The 7,443-nt window shown below is 43.1% G+C and overlaps 1 protein-coding gene across 4 annotated transcripts in view; it reads left to right on the top strand.

The window, feature by feature from the left end:
• The first annotated feature begins 600 nt into the window (after positions 1-600).
• The window catches only part of LOC137603453 (E3 ubiquitin-protein ligase MARCHF8-like), a 73,712-nt gene continuing 66,869 nt past the window's right edge, over positions 601-7,443 (top strand). The window contains exon 1 of one of the 4 annotated variants that reach the window (XM_068326930.1): positions 601-678. The gene's annotated coding sequence lies outside the window, so the exon portion shown is untranslated. The other 3 variants (XM_068326929.1, XM_068326928.1, XM_068326931.1) reach the window with 3 other exon arrangements.

The following is a 7,443-nucleotide window of genomic DNA, read 5'->3' as shown; positions in this document are numbered from 1 at the left end:
TCATGCCTCAACACAGATGGTTCTGGACCACAATGGTGACTGTGTTCATGGGACTCTGGTACTATCAGTTCTGACACACATTATCTCAGCAAATATATGACTCATATTTTATATTTCTGTTGACATGATGTTTTATTAACATAAATGTCAAATGATAACTGGTCTTATGTGCTTATGCATCTATACAAACCAAGGTGGAGGTCCTATTCATCTTTTTAGATTAGATTAGATTAGAGGTTATTTATGGAGAGAATTAATTTGGTATATTGATATTAAAATCGATATTGATGGTTGTGGCGTCTATCAGATAGAACTAAACATAATTTGATAAATATAAATTTGATACAAAAGTGAAAGGTTACCTCAAACCACATTGACAGGCAGAAGTCTCCTCTTTGTGTGCACATCAGATGACACACCAACCCACCTCAGTGGACATTCATTCATCATGACCACGACTTCACCATCTTTTATTGACCACAGCAACAGCCAGTGTGGTTATGACGTCATTTCCCTGAACACATGACTTCCTATAGTCACTCCTTGTAGCTCAGTAACTGTGAACTCTGTGTCTTGAGGGGAGTTTCTGAAGCGGTGGAGCGTTCCACTGTTCACCAACTATATTTCTGGGATTATGAGATATTCACTGAAAAATCTGCCAGTTACTGCAGAGCAAAGGTACATTTTCAAGCCAAAATTCACGTATGAGCGTGGGATTAGTGGAGCTTTATTCTAAGACACTTTCTATACCATTACCCTCACAGACTATATTTCCGCCACTGCTGTTTCTCCAGAGCCGTCCTCCATCCTCTCGGAGCGCAGTCCTCAATGCACCTGCGTGAGCCGCCTCTCCTTTAAATTTAATATATACATATATTAGCCCTTTTCCTTTTTTTTTTTTTTTTTTTTTTAAATTACTCCAGTTTAACGCGGAAGTCGGTGTCGCATCATAACACAGCTGCTCACCGGGACAGTGCATAAACAGTACGTCTCCATTCGGTGAAAAAAAGAGCGGTGAGTGTCTTTTTGTGTGTGTGTGTGTGTGTGTGTGTGTGTGTGTGTGTGTGTGTGTGTGTGTGTGTGTGTGTGTGTGTGTGTGTGTGTGTGTGTGTGTGTGTGTGTGTGTGTGTGTGTGTGTGTGTGTGTGTGTGTTACTTTGAATATGGATCAACATTTGCTCAGCGCTGACGCGTCCGCCACACTGAGGCTCCTCTGTCTGCTGCGCCTCCCGCTTTGTTAAATCCACCCGGAGGCGGCTGACGGTCGGAAGGACGCCCGGACCGAATCTCTGATGTCGGTGTGTGAGAATCTGCTTCTTTTTATTGTCAGCTGTTTGAAACGACGGTCACCAGAGCCCAGTGGTATTCAGGTATCACAATTCACTGTAATGTCTGGTGCGCTCTGCAGCAAAAATCAGCTGCGCGTCATAGCGCGCTGTTTTTAATGAATTTATTGACCGGATCTAACCATTTCGGTGAGACTTAAATGTGTCCGAGCAGACCTTTCCTAGTTTTTGTAGCGCTCAATTGGAGGCAGAATCATACGGGTCGGGAATATGTGATTTATTACATTATAACGTGATTAACTGGAGAATTTCATGACTCCAGGATGCTGCTAAATTGCCTTGTCATGTGAACAAAAGGGTCGCGGAGCCACAAAACAGCCGCCAGCCGGTCAGTCCGAGTAGACTACAGCTTACCGGATCAATATTGATTGGGATTTAAAGGGGACAAATTTACATGATGGACAAGTGATGTGATTTCAGTCGGTGCCCTCCTGTCCCAGAGCTTTTTTCTTGTTGTACTGCATGTAATGTAGAGTTTATGACTGAGGCGCAAAGCGACCTGGACAGATTGTTGTTAGTATTACTATTATTATTATTATTATAACAATGAGATATAATAAAGCTAAGAGCAGTGATAGCTACATTTGGTCTGGAGACTAAATCTTTAGTGTTTATTATTACCATCTTAGTAATAATTCCACACTAAGATCAAAATGTGGGGTTTCCGTCTGTCACCAATCCAATAATCGGTTCACTCTTGCAGCATCTCTCACATTACTGTCTTCTTATTGGCTGCAGGATCAGCTTTCCCCAGTGTCTGACACCTTATCCTCCACTCCTGCCGTCTGCTGCTGTACCCACTGCAGCAGTGTTAACTCCACTGTCTGCTCACCAGAGAGCTCAAACTGCTGTGGGTGAATTTTAACTGAATTTTGTGATGATGGGTTAAGTTTGAGTTGATTCTGAGGCAGATCCAACTACTTTTTCACTTTATCAACTTGTAGAGGTCTTCTTTTTCTTTTCTTTTTAAAAAATTTTTTGCCAAGTAAAATATAAAAACGGGGTCATGAATTTGAATGTAGCAGCACGGTAGTGCAGTGGGTAGCACTGTTACCTCACAGCTAGAAGGTTCCGGGTTCAAGTCATTTCTGTGCGGTGTTTGTATGTTCTCCCTGTGTCTGTTGTGGTTTCTGTCCGGGTTCTCCGGCGTCCTCCCACATCCAAAAACATGCAGCTTAGGTGAGCTGATCATTCCAAATAGCTTGTAGGTGTGAGCGTGGCTGTTTGTCTTTCGTGTGGCTCCACAGTGCACTGGCATCGCGCTCGGAGTTCCCCCCCGCCCCTGGCTTGTATGTCAATTGGGTTAGGCTCTAGTAACCCCTGTGACCCGCAAAAGCAGAGGAAGGGGTCAAGAAGATGAATGACTGAATGAACCTGAATGTAAAGTATGGATGACTCCCTATCATGCAGCATTGAAGCCAGATCCAGATCACAATTTAGATTTTATAGGTTAAAATATTTATAATGGTAGAGACATCAGGCTTTTTAAAATCATCTCTGACAAACTTTTTCCTTTATTTTCTTTTGACGTACTCTGGAAACTATTTTTAGTTGAGTTGTAATGGCATTGGCGTAGGAATGCACTCTCTGAATGTGTTACAGTTAAAGCTCGTGTTCTGTGGGGTGTTTCTCATGTTCGCTGTATGCATGCTCACTGTAGTATGTTCTGTTTCTGTTCTTCAATCCAAGGTGATAATTCTTGTGCTTGTGTCAAAGACAGCTTCTTGTGATACCAGCTTTACTGTGATGCAGACACTAGTGCGGTATGCAGGCTGTGAATTACATCACTCTATAGTTTGGTTATGTCTTTATGTCGGGGCAGTAAAACACTGACTTCTTGTTGCGATAAGGAGCCCCGTTGTCTTGTTTCCATCCACAGCCTGTGAATGCATGAAATGCGGACAATGTTTTTCTCTCTGCTGTGCTGCCATGCTCCTGACCGTGCCTCCTCACATTTCCACTGCCTTATTTTACACACAAATGCAGCTAAAATGTTTGTGACATGATTGAATGTTAAGCAGCAGTGGACAATGAGCATTATGTAAGATAACTGTTGGATCTCTAGTTTTTGATTGTTATTTTAGTTTGAGAAAAAAAAGTATCTTGACTTGAGAAGTAGACATCTGGAGCCATCTTTATCTGCAGTAGCAGAATGGAAGGCATCCTTTTTATTCATGAACCACTTTTAACCTGACATGTTTTCATACTGAGTGTGCATATAATTTATCTGAATCAAAGCAATGATAAATGGTCTGGGTTGTAATTTTGTTTTTTTTAGCTGTAATGTGTAAAATATGCAAGACACAACATCTCTTCTGCACTTTGTTTTCTACTTATCCACAGTCAAATGCCACAATCACATCTATTGCATTCTAAAGCTTGACAGCAGTGGCTCCCTGTTCTAAATTTCAGCATAAAATCTCTCATGACCACTTCATACCTAATGACGGTCTGTTTGTTTCTCTTCCTGTCCTCGTCTTCACTCAGGACTCACTATGTGTTCGCCAAAAAAATTGAGGGATTTCCCTGTTAACAACAAACATTGGCCTGTTATCTGGAAATCTTATCTATGACAGACCCTGAGCTGCCACAGCTGTCAGCAGTCTCAGAGATTGTCAGTTGTCCTGACAAGACCGACGATGAGGAGAAATGAGAGAGCAAAGCCATGATTATGATTTCAGAGAGGAGGAATGGGCGACAAAGACAGTCTGTAAGTTAGAGCAGAGAGAGAGAGGGAGCCTCCAGTACTAATGGAGTGTGCCATTGTGTGTTTGCAAATTAACTCATACGTCTGTCTCCGGAAAGCAGTTCTGAGGAAAGTCATTCAATGGCAGAAATAATGCAATCAAAAAGTATCTGAAAGCTCAAATAGTAGCATTCTGCCAATTAGCTGTTCTCATTGTTTGACACAATCGGTTGCGATGGTGATGTGCCTCCCACAGTATTTTACAATATGGAACTCCAGATGAGTTTGACAGCCCCTATTGTGCTAATCAACAACGGTTTCAATCACTCTCGATGTAATAATGGTTAAAAATATTCTGATTGCTCATGAGTTTCAGAATTTTTTTTTTTCCCACTGTCAGCCACGTCTTTGTTTTGGCTAATTAATTTATCCGGTTGTACAAGAACTGCTGTATGTTCTTATTAAACTCTTACAACATGGTTCAGAGGGCATGAAAGTGGAAATGAAAAATTTGTATTTGTTAGTTGATTCATTTTTGGGAGAATTGTTTTTTTGTTTTTTTGTTTTTAGGTGATTTGTTCACTTACTTGACTGCAGCAAGGCCTCATAATTATTTCCTTCCAGAATGAATCTGACAGTTGTTTTCTAAAGTTATTGAGTTATTTTTTTTGTTTGTTTTTTTTACAAAATGAAAGTGAAAGATGAATGACAAAATTGGTCATCACTGTTTCCTTGACACAGAAGGAGAAGAAGAAAGAGAGAAGGAAAGTGTGTTCGTAGGAAGAGAGAGAAGAGTGAGAAGAAGAACGCCAAGAGTATAGGACTGAGAGTAGAGACGTTGAATGTTGGGACTATGACAGGAAAAGTTAGAGAGTTGGTTGACATGATGCAGAGAAGGAAGGTAGACATACTATGTGTACAGGAGACCAGGTGTAAAGGTAGCAAGGCTAGAAGTTTAGGATCAGGGTTCAAGCTGTTCTATCATGGTGTAGATAGGAAGAGAAATGGAGTCGGAGTTATCTTGAACAAGGAGTTTGTTAGGAATGTCCTGGAGGTAAAAAGAGTGTCAGATAGAGTGATGAGTCTGAAGCTAGAAATAGAAGGTGTGATGTTCAACGTTGTTAGTGGGTATGCTCCACAGGTAGGATGCGAGCTGGAGGAGAAGGAGAAATGCTGGCTGGACTTTGAGGAAGTGGTGCAGAGCATAACTAGAAGTGAGAGAGTTGTCATTGGTGCAAACTTCAATGGACATGTTGGTGCAGGTAACAGAGGTGATGAGGAGGTGATGGGCAGGTTTGGTATCCAGGAGAGGAATGCAGAAGAACAGATGGTGGTTGACTTTGCAAAAAGGATGGAAATGGCTATAGCCAATACTTTCTTCCAGAAGAGGCAGGAACATAGGGTGACCTTTAAGAGTGGAGGTAGGAGCACACAGGTAGACTACATCTTGTGTAGACAATGTAATCTGAAGGAGATCAGTGACTGCAAAGTAGTGGTAGGCAAGAGTGTAGCCAAACAGCATAGGATGGTGGTGTGTAGGATGACTCTGGTGGTGAGGAAGATGAAGAGGGCAAAGGCAGAGCAGAGGATGGTGGATGCTGAAAAAGGAGTTTGGTTGGTGAGTTTTAGGAAGGAGTTAAGACAGGCTCTGGGTGGTCAGGAGGTGCTTCCAGATGACTGGACAACTACAGCTAATGTGATCAGGGAGACAGGTAGGAGAGTACTTGGTGTGTCATCTGGAAGGAAAGTTGATAAGGAGACTTGGTGGTGGAATGAGGGGGTACAGGAGTGTGTACAGAGGAAGAGGTTAGCCAAGAGGAAGTGGGACACTGAGAGGACTGAGGAGAGTAGACAGGAGTACAGGGTGATGCAGCGTAAGGTGAAAGCAGAGGGAGCAAAGGCCAAACAAGGGGCTTATATTGACTTGTATGCTAGGTTGGACAGTAAGGAGGGAGAGACTGATTTATACAGGTTGGCAAGACAGAGAGACAGAGATGAGAAGGACGTGCAGCAGGTTAGGGTGATTAAGGATAGGGATGGAAGTCTATTGACAGGTGCCAGTAGTGTGATGGGAAGATGGAAAGAGTACTTTGAAGAGTTGATGAACATGGAAAATGAGAGCGAACAAAGACTAGAAGAGGTGACTGTTGTGGACCAGGATGTAGCAAAGATTAGTCAGGATGAGGTGAGGAGGGCATTGAAGAGGATGAAGAGTGGAAAGGCAGTCGGTCCTGATGATATACCTCTAGAGGTTTGGAAGTGTCTAGGAGAGGTGGCAGTAGAGTTTCTGACTGGGTTGTTCAACAGGATCTTAGATAGTGAGAAGATGCCTGAGGAATGGAGGAGAAGTGTGGTGGTGCCCATTTTTAAGAACAAGGGAGATGTGCAGAGTTGTGGCAACTACAGAGGGATAAAGCTGATGAGCCATACAATGAAGTTATGGGAGAGAGTAGTGGAAGCTAGACTAAGGGCAGAAGTGAACATTTGTGAGCAGCGGTATGGTTTCATGCCAAAAAAGAGTACTACAGATGCAGTATTTGCTTTGAGGATGTTGATAGAGAAGTACAGAGAAGGCCAGAGGGAGCTGTATTGTGTTTTTGTAGATATGGAGGAAGCTTATGACAGGGTGCCCAGAGAGGAACTTTGGTATTGTATGAAGAAGTCTGGACTGGCAGAGAAGTATCATAGAGCGGTGCAGGACATGTATGAGGACTGTAAGACAGTGGTGAGGTGTGCTGTAGGTGTTACGGAGGAGTTCAAGGTGGAGGTGGGACTACATCAGGGATCAGCTCTGAGCCCCTTCTTGTTTGCTATGGTGATGGACAGGCTGACAGACGAGGTTAGACAGGAAGCTCCATGGACTATGATGTTTGCAGATGACATTGTGATCTGCAGTGAGAGCAGGGAACAGGTGGAGGAGAAGATAGAGAGGTGGAGGTTTGTCCTGGAAAGGAGAGGAATGAAGGTTTGCCACAGTAAGACAGAGTACATGTGTGTGAATGAGAGGGACCCAAGTGGAAGAGTGAGGTTACAGGGAGAAGAGATCAAGAAGGTGGAGGATTTTAAGTACTTAGGTTCAACAGTTCAGAGCAATGGAGAATCTGGAAAAGAGGTGAAGAAGCGTGTGCAGGCAGGATGGAACAGGTGGAGGAAAGTGTCAGGTGTGATGTGTGATAGAAGAGTTTCAGCTCAAATGAAAGGAAAGGTGTACAAAACTGTGGTGAGACCAGCGATGTTGTTTGGTCTAGAGACAGTGTCACTGAGGAAAAGACAGGAGACAGAGCTGGAGGTAGCAGAGATGAAGATGCTGAGGTTCTCTCTGGGAGTGACCAGGATGGATAGGATCAGGAATGAGTACATCAGAGGGACAGCACATGTTAGAGGTTTTGGAGAGAAAGTCAGAGAGGCCAGA

This window comes from Antennarius striatus, chromosome 11, assembly GCF_040054535.1.
Source record: "Antennarius striatus isolate MH-2024 chromosome 11, ASM4005453v1, whole genome shotgun sequence".
Classification (NCBI taxonomy): Eukaryota; Metazoa; Chordata; class Actinopteri; order Lophiiformes; family Antennariidae; genus Antennarius; species Antennarius striatus.
Note: the sequence above shows the minus strand (reverse complement) of the source record. Positions and strands in the feature narration are given on the sequence as shown.